Consider the following 13477-nt stretch of genomic DNA (forward strand, 5'->3'; position numbering starts at 1 on the left):
GGGATTTCTCTGGTTCTGACGTGTCAGGTGAGTGAGTTGATATGGTTTATTAGACAGGTCAAAATAGAAATAAAAATAAATTTGAAAGGAAATCTAAAACTATAACTGTAAACATAAACATGGAAAACAGATAAATATATAAAACTATCATATAATGTATGTTATTGTGACATACTATAATATATGGAAAATAGAGTCTAATATATATACACAAATATATATAAGTAGAGATTGTAAATATAAAAATATTCACTATAGTTTAAAAGAAATTGGGGATTTTTTTTTGTTTTTATTAGGTTATAGGCTGGGTTCTTTTATAAATAGTAGAAATATAAATAATATAAAACTATAAATCCAACTATACAAATCTATAATATATCTACTGATACCTATAAATATTTAATATAACTAAATATAAGTAATATAAATATATAGTATAAAGACAGGTCTGTTCTTCAAGGCATTCTCTATACTAGATAATCTATAAATATAGTAAAAAATAGAAATGTACATGTGAATATAATGATGAAAAATGAAATTATTTTTAAACTTTTAAATACGGTTTAACCGAAGGGGTGTCTTTGGTTTTTATTTGGTTAGAGACAGGGGCTTTATTTTAAACAAGGCAAGTATTATAGAAATGTAAATCGAAATATAGAAATATATTATATAAAGATATGTAACTATAATTAAACTCTAAATGTAAACCTAAATATAAATATGTGTAAGTAATGTGAAGAGATGTAATCTAGAATATCAATAACATTATAGGGCAATTGAAATTATAAATATAAATGGGAAAATAAATACGAAAAATATTACTATAAAATATGTTAATATAATTTAAAAGAAAGGTCGTTTTTTCTTTTTATTTGGTGTGAGGCAGGGTTTTTGTTTTAAATAATATGAATATAGATATTATTGTTTGATATTTCTAAATATCGAAATATAGAAAGAAGATATGAAAATACAGATATAGAAATATAAGCTAGAAATATATATAAATAATAGGAAGAGGTGTAATATAGAACACAAATGACACCATACATTAAGATATATACGAGTATAAATATGAAAAATAAAATAAAAAATAATGAAATACATTTTAAAGGAAAGGGGTTCTTTTTGGCTTCTATTTGGGTAAAGGCAGGGGTTTAATTAGAAATAATGTAAGTGTTACAGAAGTAAAAATCTTAACCCGAAATATCTAATCAGTATATAAAAATATGTATAAAACCATAGAAATAAACCTAAGTAATGGGAACAGATGAAATATAGAAATTCAATTTCTATCTAAATAGAAATTTGTAAGTATAAATTGTTAAATTACATGATACACCAATATATACATGATAGATATAAATGTGAATATAAATATGAAAAAATATAAAAAGTAAAATAGATACTGTTTTAAAGGAATGTTCGGGTTTGGGCTGGTTTTTGGGGGTTTTTTTGTTTTGTGTTTTTCTTTTTGTTTCTTATTGGGTGAGAGGCAGGGTTTAATTTCTTCCGGCTTATTTTTTGGCATTTCTTTCAGAGGAGTTTTCGGCGGGGGCCGCCCCTGTTCTCTCTCGCCGCCTTCCCTGCCCGCAGCCCCAAGGCGCGCGGCTGCCCCCGGCTGGGGCGCGCGGCGGTGCTGCCGCCTTGTGGGCAGAGCGCGGTACTGCAGCCCGGCACGGGCAGGCGTCCCCGCAGCCGCCATGTTGGGAGTGGCGTGCGGCGGGTGTCGCGGAGCCGCTTGACCTTCTCAAGGTGGCGGCCAAAAGGGCGGGCAAGTTGAAGACCCGCGGTCCGTCTAACCGAACTGCCTGCACGGCACCCCGGCGCCAGGGCGGCCCCGGCAGGATTTTCTGTGGCGTTTCATGTGTCCCGGACGCGGGCTGTCGGCTCAGCGGCGCGGTGGGCGGGCGCTTTTCGGCGGGTTTCTGACAGGCATCTGCGTAAACGCCTCTCTCTGCTGCTGGGTCTTCTCGCGGCCGCCATGTTGAGAGTGGCGTGTCGCGAATGTCGCGGACTTTCTCTGACCTTCTCAAGATGGCGGTGAAAAAGAAGGCCCCGCGGTCGGTCTAACCGGACTGCCTGCACAGCACCCTGACGCCTGCGCGGCCACGGCGGGATTTTTTGTGGCGTATCAAGTGCCTCGGACGCGGGCTGTGAGCTCAGGTGAGTCGCGGACGGTTGTAATTTGGCGTGTTTCTGACAGGCATCTGCGTAAACGCCTCACGGTGGGGGGGGGGGGGTCCTCGTTTGGCCGCCATGTTGGGAGTGGAGTGTCGCGGATGTCGCGGACTCGCTTGACCTTCTCAAGGTGGCGGCATAAAGGGCGGGAAAATCGAAGCGCGCCCCTCCCGGTAAGTCTGCCGCCTTGTGGACAGAGAGCGGTACTGCAGCCCCCCCGAGCCAGCGCCCTGCCCATCCCCAGGCGTTGGAAGCGACCGCAAAAAGGGCGCTAGAGGGATAGAGATCTGTACAAAGAGATAGAAATAGGGATCGTAAACAGAAAAATATTTAAATGTCGTTTAAAAAAAATTGGGGCTTTTTTGGTTTTTATTAGGTTATAGGCTGGAGTTTTTGAAAAGGATTATAAATATAAATAATATAAAAATATAAATCCGACTATACAAATATATACTATATATACCGATACCTGTAAATATCTAATATAAATAAATTAAACTTATAGAAATACCTATTATAAAAATACTATATCTGATAGATTAAAAGGTTTTCTCTAGACTATATATCACATCTATAAATATAACGAATAAAAATTATAAATGGACATGTAAATATAATTAGGCAGAACAAAATTATTTTTAAATCTTTAAATAGGTTGTAAATAAAGGGGTGTTTCTGGTTTTCATTTGGTTAGAGGCAAGGGTTTTATTTTAAATAATGTAAATATTTTAGAAATATTTTCTATATCTAAATAGAGAAAGATAAAATAAATGTATAAAGATATACACCTATAACTAAACGATAAATTTAAATTTAAATATGAATATATGTAAGTAATATGAAGAGGTGTCATTTAGAATATAAATAATATTAGGCGGCAAAATAATTCATTCGTATGAATGTGTATATAAATATGAAAAATGTAAATATAAAGATATGTAAATATAGGTTAAAAGAAAGGGTTCTTTTCGTTTTTATTTGGTTAGAGGCAGGGCTTTTATTTTAAATAATATGAATATAGATATTATTGTTTTCTATTTCTAAATATAGAACTATATAATCAGGATATAAATGTAGATATAAAGTATAAATCAATAGAAATAATAGGAAGAGAAGTAATAGAGAGCAGAAATAATTAATATATACATTAATATACATTTGAAATGTAAATGTGAGTCTAAATATAAAAACCATAAGTAAAAAAAAAATTAAATACAGTTAAAAAAAAGTGGTTCTTCTCGGCTTTTATTTGGTTCGAGGCAGGTTTATTTTTTTAAATAATAGAAGTGTTACAGAAGTAAAAAACTTAACCAGACATATATAATCAAGATAAAAACATATGTATAAAAATATATAAATAAATATAAACAATAGGAATGTATGTAATATAGAATATAAATTTATATACAGATAGAAAACGATAAACATAAATGTACAAATAAACGTTGTACATCAATATACATTTTTAAATAGAAAGGACTATAAATCTAAAAAAAAAAAAAATTTAAATATTTTTTACAACAAAGGGTTGGTGGTTTTTTTTTTTTTTTTCGTTTTTATTGGGTTAGAGGCAGGGGTTTTGTTTTAAATAATATGAATATAGATATTATTTTTGTCTATTTCTAAATATAAAAATATATAATCAGGATATAAATATATAGATAGAGAAATATAAAATAGAAATAAATATAATAGGGAGAGATGTAATATAGAACACAAATGACACTATACATGAATACACATTTAAACTGTACATGGGAGTATAAATATGAAAAATGTAATTTAAAAAAAATCAAATAAAGTTTAAAAGAAAGGGGTTCTTTTTGGCTTTTATTTGGGTAGAGGCAGGGGTTTTATTTGAAATCATATGATTGTTACAGAATTATAAAATCTTAACCAGAAATATATAATCAATATGTAAAATATATTAATAAATCTAAGTAATAGGAATCGATTAAATATAGAATATAAATGTATATATCAATAGAAAATTATAAATATAGAAATCAACATTAGGCATCAATATACATTCTAAATCGAAATTTGGGTATAAACATGAAAAATTTGAAAATAAAATATATTTAAATATTGTTTAAAAGAAAGGCTTGGGTTGTTCTTTGTTGACTTTTTTTTGCTTTTTAGCCGCCTGGTGGGCAGAGCGCGGTACTGCAGCCCCCCGAGGTTAGCCGACAATAGCCGAGTGGAGCCGAAGAACCGAAAATAGCCGAGTGGAGCCGAAGAACCGAAAATAGCCGAGTGGAGCCGAAGAACCGAAAATAGCCGAGTGGAGCCGAAGAACCGAAAATAGCCGAGTGCAGCCGAAGAACCGAAAATAGCCGAGGGTGGACGGAAATAGCCGAGTGGAGCCGAAGAACCGAATAGGACCGAGTTTAGACGAACCGTGCCGAGTTCAGCACGAGAACTTCTCCCCTCCTTTTTCGAGGTGCATTGGGTGTCCCAAGGAGGGCTGGGTTCCTCAGCGGGGGTCTTAGGAGTTGGCGCTGATTCTGCTTTTTCTGAAGGTGTATCAAAGCGTGCTACCTGAATGACAGTTCTCTCCCCTGGAAAGCTTTCTCTCAATGCCATCAGCGCACGAACGCGTTTTAGTTGTGGAACCAGACGGAATGAGAAAAGCCAACACCCGTAGCAGATTTCTGTTTGCTCTGGGTCTGTGAGAAGCGGGCTCTGCGCTGGTCACCGAGAGGCGCTGTTGGAGAGTGGCACCAGCGCCAGGTGTGAGTGTGACGATGATTGAGGGCTCGGAGCAGCCCCAGGTGTGAGTGTGACGATGAGGAGGGGCCGGCTCCTGCCGGGGTCTGTTTTAGGGGGAGGGTTTGCCTCAGCTCCCTTTTGCATGGTGCTGCTGCTGAGTAGCGGGGTTCCCGGGGCTGTCTCGTGGAAGGACGGTGAGAGCTTCTCACGGGCTCTGGGGGAACACCAGGATGCGCGCTTGGATACGCGGAGCGTTGCTTAAAGGAGGTGCCGAGAGACAGAGCTTTGTGCCGGGAAGCGGCAGCCGAACAGGTGAGCCCGTGTGGACTCGGAGCGGGGACTTTTGTCCTTTCCCTTCTCAATTTCATCTTGCCAGTCCCTCCCCGGTTCCCCAGGAACAAAAATGGAGCTTATGAGGACAAAAGAAATTAAGGAGAGGGAAGCAGCTACTCTTCTATTATTGTCTGTGTTTGAACCGGGGGGGGGGATCCCCCTTCACTTGCGGTTTTAAGGGTGTTGATTGAAGGAAAACCTGCCTTTTCCAGGCTGTTAGGGCTATCACAGGGGCGACAGGGAATCCCTGCGTTCTGTTTTAAGGGGAATTGGAAAAATATCGTGGTCGTATTGTGAGTTTGATTTGAAGGCAGCCACCCCATTTTCATCATCCTAAGGTTTAAATTGAGGGGGCAGCCCTGTTGTCCCTCCTTCTCGAGGGTTCGAATTGGGGTCCAAATCCCTCTTTGCCATCAGTTGAAGGCTTTCATTTGAGGAGAACCCCTTATTTTCTGTTATGACAGGGGATGAAACTGAAGGGGAGAACACACATTTATTCGCCCTTGTTGAAGCGAGGTGAGCCCCGCCCGCGGCGTCAGTTTCGGGGTACAATTGCGGGCACCTCCAGCTCTCGCAGCGTTCGCAGGCTTGCGATCGGGCCGCGCCGCAGCGTTCGAGGGCGCTTCTTCTGCCCGTGGCCCGGCCCCGAACGTTCCCGCTCGGGAGCCCTCCCGGCACCGCCCGGGCGCTCGCTGAGGCGGACGGGGAATTTGGCGCGGCGGGGCTGCCGCGGCAGCGCCGGTGCGAGCCGTGCCGGAGCCGAGCGGGGCTGTGCCGGGCCGGCGGGCGGGAGAGGCGGCCCGGGCCCTGCGCTGGCCCGGCCGGTGCCGGCCGCTCTGCCCGCTCCGGGCGCGGGGCTCGGGCGCCGCCGGGGCCCCCTGGGCCCGGTGCCGGCCCCGCCGGGCCGGGGGAGCGGGCGGGGGGCTCCGGGGCGGCGCCGCCCCTGCGCGCCGGAGGAGCCGCTGTCCTGCCGGCAGCCGCGCTCCGTCCGTGCCGGCAGCGCGGGCTTCGATTGCTGAAAGTTCTTGGACGTCGTGGTTTCGAGGCGGGTTTTGGGAATCGATTGCATCGGTTCGTTCTGTTTGCAGTTGCTGGATGCTAAGGGATAGGGTGTTTTTCCTGAATGCTGTGGATCTCGGTTCAGGTGGTGACGATAAAGGTTTGTTTTGAATGGAGTTTTGTTGTCGGATTTTTTTTTTTTTTTTTTTTTTTTTTTTTTTTTTTTTTTGCCGGGGTGTGCGATGTTTTCTAAAGGTGTGCGATGGTTTTTATGGGTCGTAGCGTGAAGTAGAGGTTAGGCGTTTAATTCTGTTGTGGTGGCTTTTAGTAGCGTGAGTGTGTAGCGTTTGTTCTGGTGGGCTTGAGGTAGCGTCAGGTAGTTAATAGCAGCGGGGTTTTAAAGATATTGATAATTGCGTTTGTGTTTATCGTCTTACAGGGCTTTCATTTATTTGGTTTGTTCGATTGTAGCGTATGTTTTATTGTGACGGATCGTTTGGGAGATATTGTTTATGGTTCCGTTTCTTTTTAGGCTTTGTGTTCATTTCTAGGCGGCGTTTTATTTTGATAGATTGAGGCACTATGGGTTGATTCAGTTAGGATTTTTTTGTTGTTGTTGTAAATTTAAGTTTATTTAAATTTAAGTTTTCGGTTGGGTTTTTGGTTGGGTTTTTTTGGTGGTGCTTTTTTTTTTTTTTTTTGGCCTTTGATATATTTGGTTGTTGTTTATCAGGGGTTTTTTTTTTTGGAACATGGGTATTTATAGGGTGGGTCTTTTTAAGTAGTTTTTTTATTTGGGTAGTTATTTTCTTATTTTGTAGTGGTTGAGATTTTTTTCTATTTCGTTAATTAGTTCGGTTTTTAAAGTTATTTTTACAGAGTATTGGTTATTCTTTGACTTAGTGTAGAGGTAGAAATTTTTTTTATTTTTTTCTTTTTTTTTTTTTTTTTTTTTTAGTAAAGTTCAGGGTCATTGGCACTGCTTGGAGTTTAGTAAGGTGGTTTGAATTTTTCCTCGTAGTTTTGGTGATTTGCTGTGTGCGTTTCTATTGGGTTTTCTTTTATATTCGTTGCGTTTTTCTGATGTGATGAGAATTGTTACGGCAAAGAGCGTTGTGTGGCTTTTTGCTGGCCGTCGGTTGGCTGGTGGAGGTATCTGGATGCTTTTGGAGGATATTGGTGGGAATTTGATGCTGTTTGTTTTGTCCTATTATTTAGGAATTGGATTTTAAATGTAAAATTATAACTATAACGATAATGAAACAAAACAAATAGATGTATAAAAATGGGAATAAAACCCCTTAAAATTTAAATATAGACCGAATATATAAAAGTGAAACATGTAACATGAATCATTATATATTACAATAAGCTATTATAATTTTTAATACAGAGTATTACATCTGTTTATAGATATCTAAAGATCTAGATTATAAATAGAAACAAAGCCCCAATCAAAATATAAATATAGAAATGGATGACAAATATATGCAGACATATATAACAATATAAGATAATTATAAATACAGAATAATAAAAATCGATACAATACATAATACAAGTAATACTGTATATATCTTATGATAATATATTATAGGAAATGTGTATTGGATATATATAAGTAGAGTACATCAATATGTTATCGTATACTATATAACAAATTATAAATATAAATATGAAAATTATAAATATAAAAATATTTTTAAATAGTAAAGCGGGTTTTTTTTTGTCAATAGGCAGAGTTTTGATTGTAAAAATTTTAGATACAAATAATATAAAGGTGGCAATCTAAGGATAGAAATAGATCATAAATACATACAGATATATATAAAATTTAAAAATATAAGAAAAAATTAGTTGTAGCAGTAGATATGATACATAATAGAAATAATAATTTAAATACTTTTTTAGAATTTTATATATCTTATATGTAATCACTATTATAATGCATCAAAAGAAACGAAAGAATCATATGTGAATATAATTTTAGGAAGTAGAAATAAAAATACTTCAATGGCGTTTAAAATAAGGGGGGGTTGTATTTATTTTGTTAGAGACAGGGTTTTTATTTTGAATAATAGAAGTATTATATAAATAGAAATCTAAAGAAAGAAATATACCATCGATATAGACAGATATGTATAAAAACGCAAAACATAAATAAATACAAACCATAGGAGTAGATGTAATATATTATACAAATTACCTAACGCATCAATGTCCGGTATAAAGATGCATGTGAATGTAAACATGAAACATTTAAATCTAAAATAGATTTAAATATGGTTTTAAAGAAAGGGCGCTTGTTTCGTTCCTGTTGGCTAAGAGGCAGGTTTTCGGCGTTTATTTCAGAGGATTTTCTGGGGGATGGCAGCCGGTTTTTTGCCCGCCTTCCCCGCCCGCAGCCGAGCGCGGTCCCGCCCCCCGGACGGGCAGCGGCCGGGACGCGTCCGTGCCGAGGCCCGCGCGCCATCGCGCCCTGGGGGGCGGCTCGGCCGGGACGCGCTTGACCTTCCCAAGATGGCGGCCAAAAGGGCGGGAAAAAGGAGCACCGCGGTCTGTATACCAGACTGCCTGCCCGCCGGCCCGGCGGGATTTTCCGTGAGGTATGCAGCGCCGGGCACACGGGCCCTGGGTCAGTGGCGCAGCTGGCGGACGGGTGGCGGGCGGGCGCCGACAGGCAATGGCACGGACGCCTCTCTCTGCCGGGGACCCGCAGCCGCCGCCGTCCCGGGACTCGGGAGAGGCTCGGCCGGGAGCCGGGTGACCTTCCCAAGATGGCGGCAGGAAGGGGGGGCGCAGTCGAGGCTCGCGGTCCGTTCGCTGCGCTGCCCGCACGGCGCCCCCGTGGCGGCGCCGGCCCGTCGGGGCTTTCCGCGGTGGTTCCGGTGCGGGGCTGGCGGGCTGTGGGCTCGGCAGCGCCGCGGGCGGGCGGGCGGGTTTTGGGGGGCCGCTGACGGGCACTGGCGTGGTGGCCTCTCTTCGCCGAGGTACTCAGGGTGCATCCTCTGCTGCTGGAGGGGGCTTTTGTACTGGGGAAGCTTATTTTATTTTTCCGAATGAAAATAAGCTGCCCGGTATGCCCGTGTAGGCGTCAGTAAAACGCGTGCTTTGGTAGGGAATTTAGTACTTAAAAGTAGGGGGTTTATTTGATTTAAGCGTGGATGAGTCTCCAATGACTCGATAGTCACACCAATGTCAATATTACAGCCTGGCAGGTGACCGCGTTGGAGAGAGGAGGGCGGCTGCCAGCAGGCAGCCCCCCGGGGAAAACAGGGGAGTTTCAGTGGTTTCTGGAGCCTGAGGAACAGGGAGATGCCCTGAGCTAAGCAGGAGTTAAGCGCAGTCATGCGGAGGCCTGGCTGTTACGATTGAAGGTCGCTTGGTGAATATCGATAGTTTCTGTAGGTATTTTTATATCTATAGAAAGATAAAAAGTAAAAGTAGACTATAGAGCATTGTGCAGGAGAAGAAGAACCCTTTATGTAAGATGTGACCTGAGGGGCATCATGCCAGGCTGTCCCTTCCAGACTGGGAAGGATTCAGTGTTTTGTATGGCACGATGGAGAGTTTTGAAAAGTAAGATTTCCTCTTCGGTGCAGGTCCGATGGGTGAGGCCTGGCAGCTTGTGCACTGCCACTGTGCTACCCTGCGTGCCTCTCCTTCCCTCCCTGCTCCGCAGGCACAGCACGGGATCAGCAGGGAGAGGCGGCTCTGTCGTGGAGGATCCAGGAGCTCGGCGTGCGTGTCTGAGCCTGCAGCTGCGAGCCGCAGCAGGACCCAAGGTCTGCACACGCCTGTGTACAGGTACTCTCAGAAATGTTGACTGTCCTGACTGAGCCCTCAGGAGCTGGCAGTGCCAGCCTGGAGAACAAGAGTAACTTCCAGCCTTTTCTTTTGTCTCCGTGTCCAGTGTTCAGTCTAATTCCTGCTGGGCCTTTGCCCATCATGGTGTGAAATGCTTCAGGGAATAAAGGGGGGGAAAAAAGCGGGGGGAAAAGAAAAAAAGATCAAACAGTGGTCTAAACCTCAGGAGGAAGAAGACATCTGTCAGGACACACTCTTAAGAGAAATGGGATAAAGAATACTTGTTTACTAAATCTTTCGTATCTGTAGCTAGTTCAAAGACAGTCAAAGCCAGTCCTTCCCGTTAGAAGGGCAAAAGAAGAACAGAGAAGCCCTCAGCCTAAGCCATTGGAAGCAGCAGCAGCAGCTTTGTGTACTCCGGTGTGGCAGGCATTCCTGGGTTGGCTTTTTTTCTTTTGCATCTAGCACCGGTAGAGGAAAGTTCTTTGCAAGGTGATCGTTCCAGCCTTGAATTGAAATGTGAGCAAAGAGGAGCTTCCTCAGTTGGATTTGGGTTTATTCATGGCACTTGTAAACAGAGTTAAGGTGAAGATAACACGGGCAGGGAGTGTGCCGTGGGTTACCACAAGCGATAAAGGATTTTGGGACGGTGACAAGGCAGTTTCCCCTTCAACGTATTGTTTTTTTTTTTCTAGAAGAATGATGCGAGAACAGAAAAGTTGCAATGGCATTGCAGTTCCCTGCACAGAAAATAGCCAGGGAGGTGAAGCCCGGCCAAGTGGTGCCGTTCGACTGCGCCCCGACTGGGAGCATCAGGTGAGTGACGAGGACTGAGCCGCTCCCCCCCTTTAGCAAGCACACCGGCAGTGTCAAGCCGGATCACCCTTTTCCAGACCGCTGGCATGTGCTTGGGGACAATAACCTGTACTTTTCACAGCCAGGTCTTCTGAGCCACAGCACCTCCTGCTCTGCGGTGGCCACTGCTCACTGATCCCAGTGAAAACAAACTTGTGTACAGGCACTCTGCAAAACTCCCACCTTAGATGCCACTGAAGCGCAGCTTTGGCTTTCGGGCGTCTCCCCCGCAGGCCGTCCCGTGTGTCGTTTCCGCAGAGGATTCCTTGTTAGTTAATTACTTCGTTTTGTTTTTAATTTCCAAAGAATATCAGTTGACTTTTACAGCTTCTTCAGTGCTCCCCAAGCTTCATGCCACACCTAAATGCTCATCTTCGCTGCCTGAAGGTCCTTTCTGACCTGAACGATTCTATGACTTTGGTCCGTACTTCAGCTTAAGGGAAAAGCTGCACGTTGATTGGGTTTTGGAGAAAAAGATTTGAACGTCCAGCTGTGAATTGATCTTGTGTTTTGTCTTCCAGGTTCATTCCCATTGTGATCTGCAAATGGCAAATCAGGGTTGCTCTTTGTTAAAACCAAAAGCGCTCTCAGAATGTTGATGGAGGTGATGATTGCAGGGGCGATGCTTCTGGAGAATAGCTCCCCCATCTTCCCCAGGGCCTGGGCAGAGAGAGGTGGAGCTCGGAGTCCCCCCAGTCCTCCCGCGGGTGCTGGCGTCTGCAGCGCCATCGGGACGGGATCCACGGCGCAGCTCCCTCCTCCAGAGGCCGAAAGCTCAGCCTCCAGTTTCGTGCAGGGTGATCACCTTTCCAGGGCAATACAAGCACTTCCCAAGAGCAGCTGGTGAGGATGGCGCAGAAGCAAGGACAAGGGTGCAGTGAAAAGTTTGGTGCATCGATCCAGCTTCCGGACATGGTAGGGAAGACACACCGTTTGATAAAACACCAAACACGGTACTTTTCATTCTTTGTGTTTTTCTGTGCCCCCATTGTGATCACCCCTGGAAGTATTATTTTCGAAAAACATATCTAGGAGAGAAATCGTAACCTGCTTTGCGTCCTTCTGCCTGGAAGGGTTGTGACACAGGGAAGTGAGGAAGGGGCTGGCCGGGGTCAGCCTCTGCTGAGCCTCAGCTCTGGCTGCTGCTCCTGCTTCCCGGGTACAGCCAAAAGCTGTCATGATCAAAAGAGCAGGCAGCCCTTCTGTCCTGAGTCACAGGGGCCATTTCTTCCTGAGTGACTCAAGATGGGAAATCATTCTTGGAGCTTCAAAAGAAAAAAAAAAAAAAAAACCTCACGCAATCATTTCTAAGTGTGTATATATACACATAGATTTCCTTCAATGAAGAAGAAAATCTTAGAAATATCATGTCACGTCTGGCTTCCTAGAGAACATCCTTATCTCTGGGCTTCTGAAATCAAATGTCTGTGCATTTATAGACCATTTCCCCTCTTTTGATGTGCCTCCCACAGTGATCTTCTACCCTGCCCCACGGCAAGAAGAGTTTGGTGATTTTGCTGCTCTGCTCTCTCAAGGGTGTTGCAGGCTGCGTAGCAGGGAGTGAAGCCCTTGTCGCTGCTCATCAGACACTTTCCTACAGAATTCTCCCTGCAGTGATAAAATTAGACTGGTGTTAGTGAGCTGCCAAGTAGAGCAGGTAACATTGGACAAGAATGGTTTCTGAGCTGCTGTTCACTAGCACGTGTTTCCCCTTTCCAGCGCGGTGCCGCCGCCCAAGAAAGGATTTTTGTGGGTCAGCCAGATGTGCTCCTGCCTCCCACTGAGGCTCTGAGATGGAGCCGAGTTTGCATTCCAGTTTATTGCAACAGAGGGTCACGGGAAATTTCCTCAGCTATCTCAGGCACAGAGCCATGGAAGCAAGTAAGCCTGAGCTCCTGCGTGCTTGCTGTGAGCCTTGGGACGAGTGTGCATCATTGCAGGCTTGGAATTTATTGAAATGTGCTAAGGAAACCGGCTCTGGGGGGGGAGGGAGGGAGGGAGGGAGGGGAAATCCTCTCTTCACATGTGCCAATCCTTCTCTGAAACTCACCCCGGCAGGACAGCACGAAGACTGAACGTGTAAGAAGATGTGGGGTGCAATGGAGAACCTGGCAGGAGCATCCGACGCACACGTGCACGAGTTTTGCTTTTTGCTTGGATTGAAACTCAAAAGTTGTAAGGAATTTGGGAATGAGATGGGACGTTTCAGAAGAAGAGGAAGGAGGAGAAGAAGTTGTTGTTACAGTCCTGGCAAAATCCTTTGTTCTAGCTAATAAAAGAAGTTAGTTTAAAAAAAAAAAAAAAAAAAAAAAAAAAAGTGTTTTTTTTTTTTCCTTGAATATTATATTCGTTGGTGGTGTATGGTGTGTTGCTTTATTTCTTGGTATTCTTAACTCTCTGTCATTGTTTTCTTTTTGAGTGAGGCTAACTTTATGGATGGGTTGGTTTGTATTTGAGTAGGATTAATTTCAGTAGGTTTCTTGAATAGACTTGGGATATTGTTGGGATTTTGGTTTTGTTTATTGGATGTATAAACAGAGAGATTTGGTAGGGCTAGCTCGGCTGCTGGAGTTTTGGGTGTTAATTTATTAGA

At 43.1% G+C, this 13477-nt stretch overlaps 1 long non-coding RNA gene across 1 annotated transcript; it reads left to right on the forward strand.

Moving 5' to 3' along the window:
- The first annotated feature begins 12309 nt into the window (after positions 1-12309).
- Positions 12310-13169, forward strand: LOC132326977 (uncharacterized). The gene is made up of 2 exons (XR_009486400.1): positions 12310-12541; positions 12943-13169. It is a non-coding gene; the product is annotated as an uncharacterized LOC132326977 (long non-coding RNA).
- Positions 13170-13477: the final 308 nt, after the last annotated feature.

Source organism: Haemorhous mexicanus, chromosome 4 (genome assembly GCF_027477595.1).
Source record: "Haemorhous mexicanus isolate bHaeMex1 chromosome 4, bHaeMex1.pri, whole genome shotgun sequence".
In the NCBI taxonomy this organism is placed as follows: Eukaryota; Metazoa; Chordata; class Aves; order Passeriformes; family Fringillidae; genus Haemorhous; species Haemorhous mexicanus.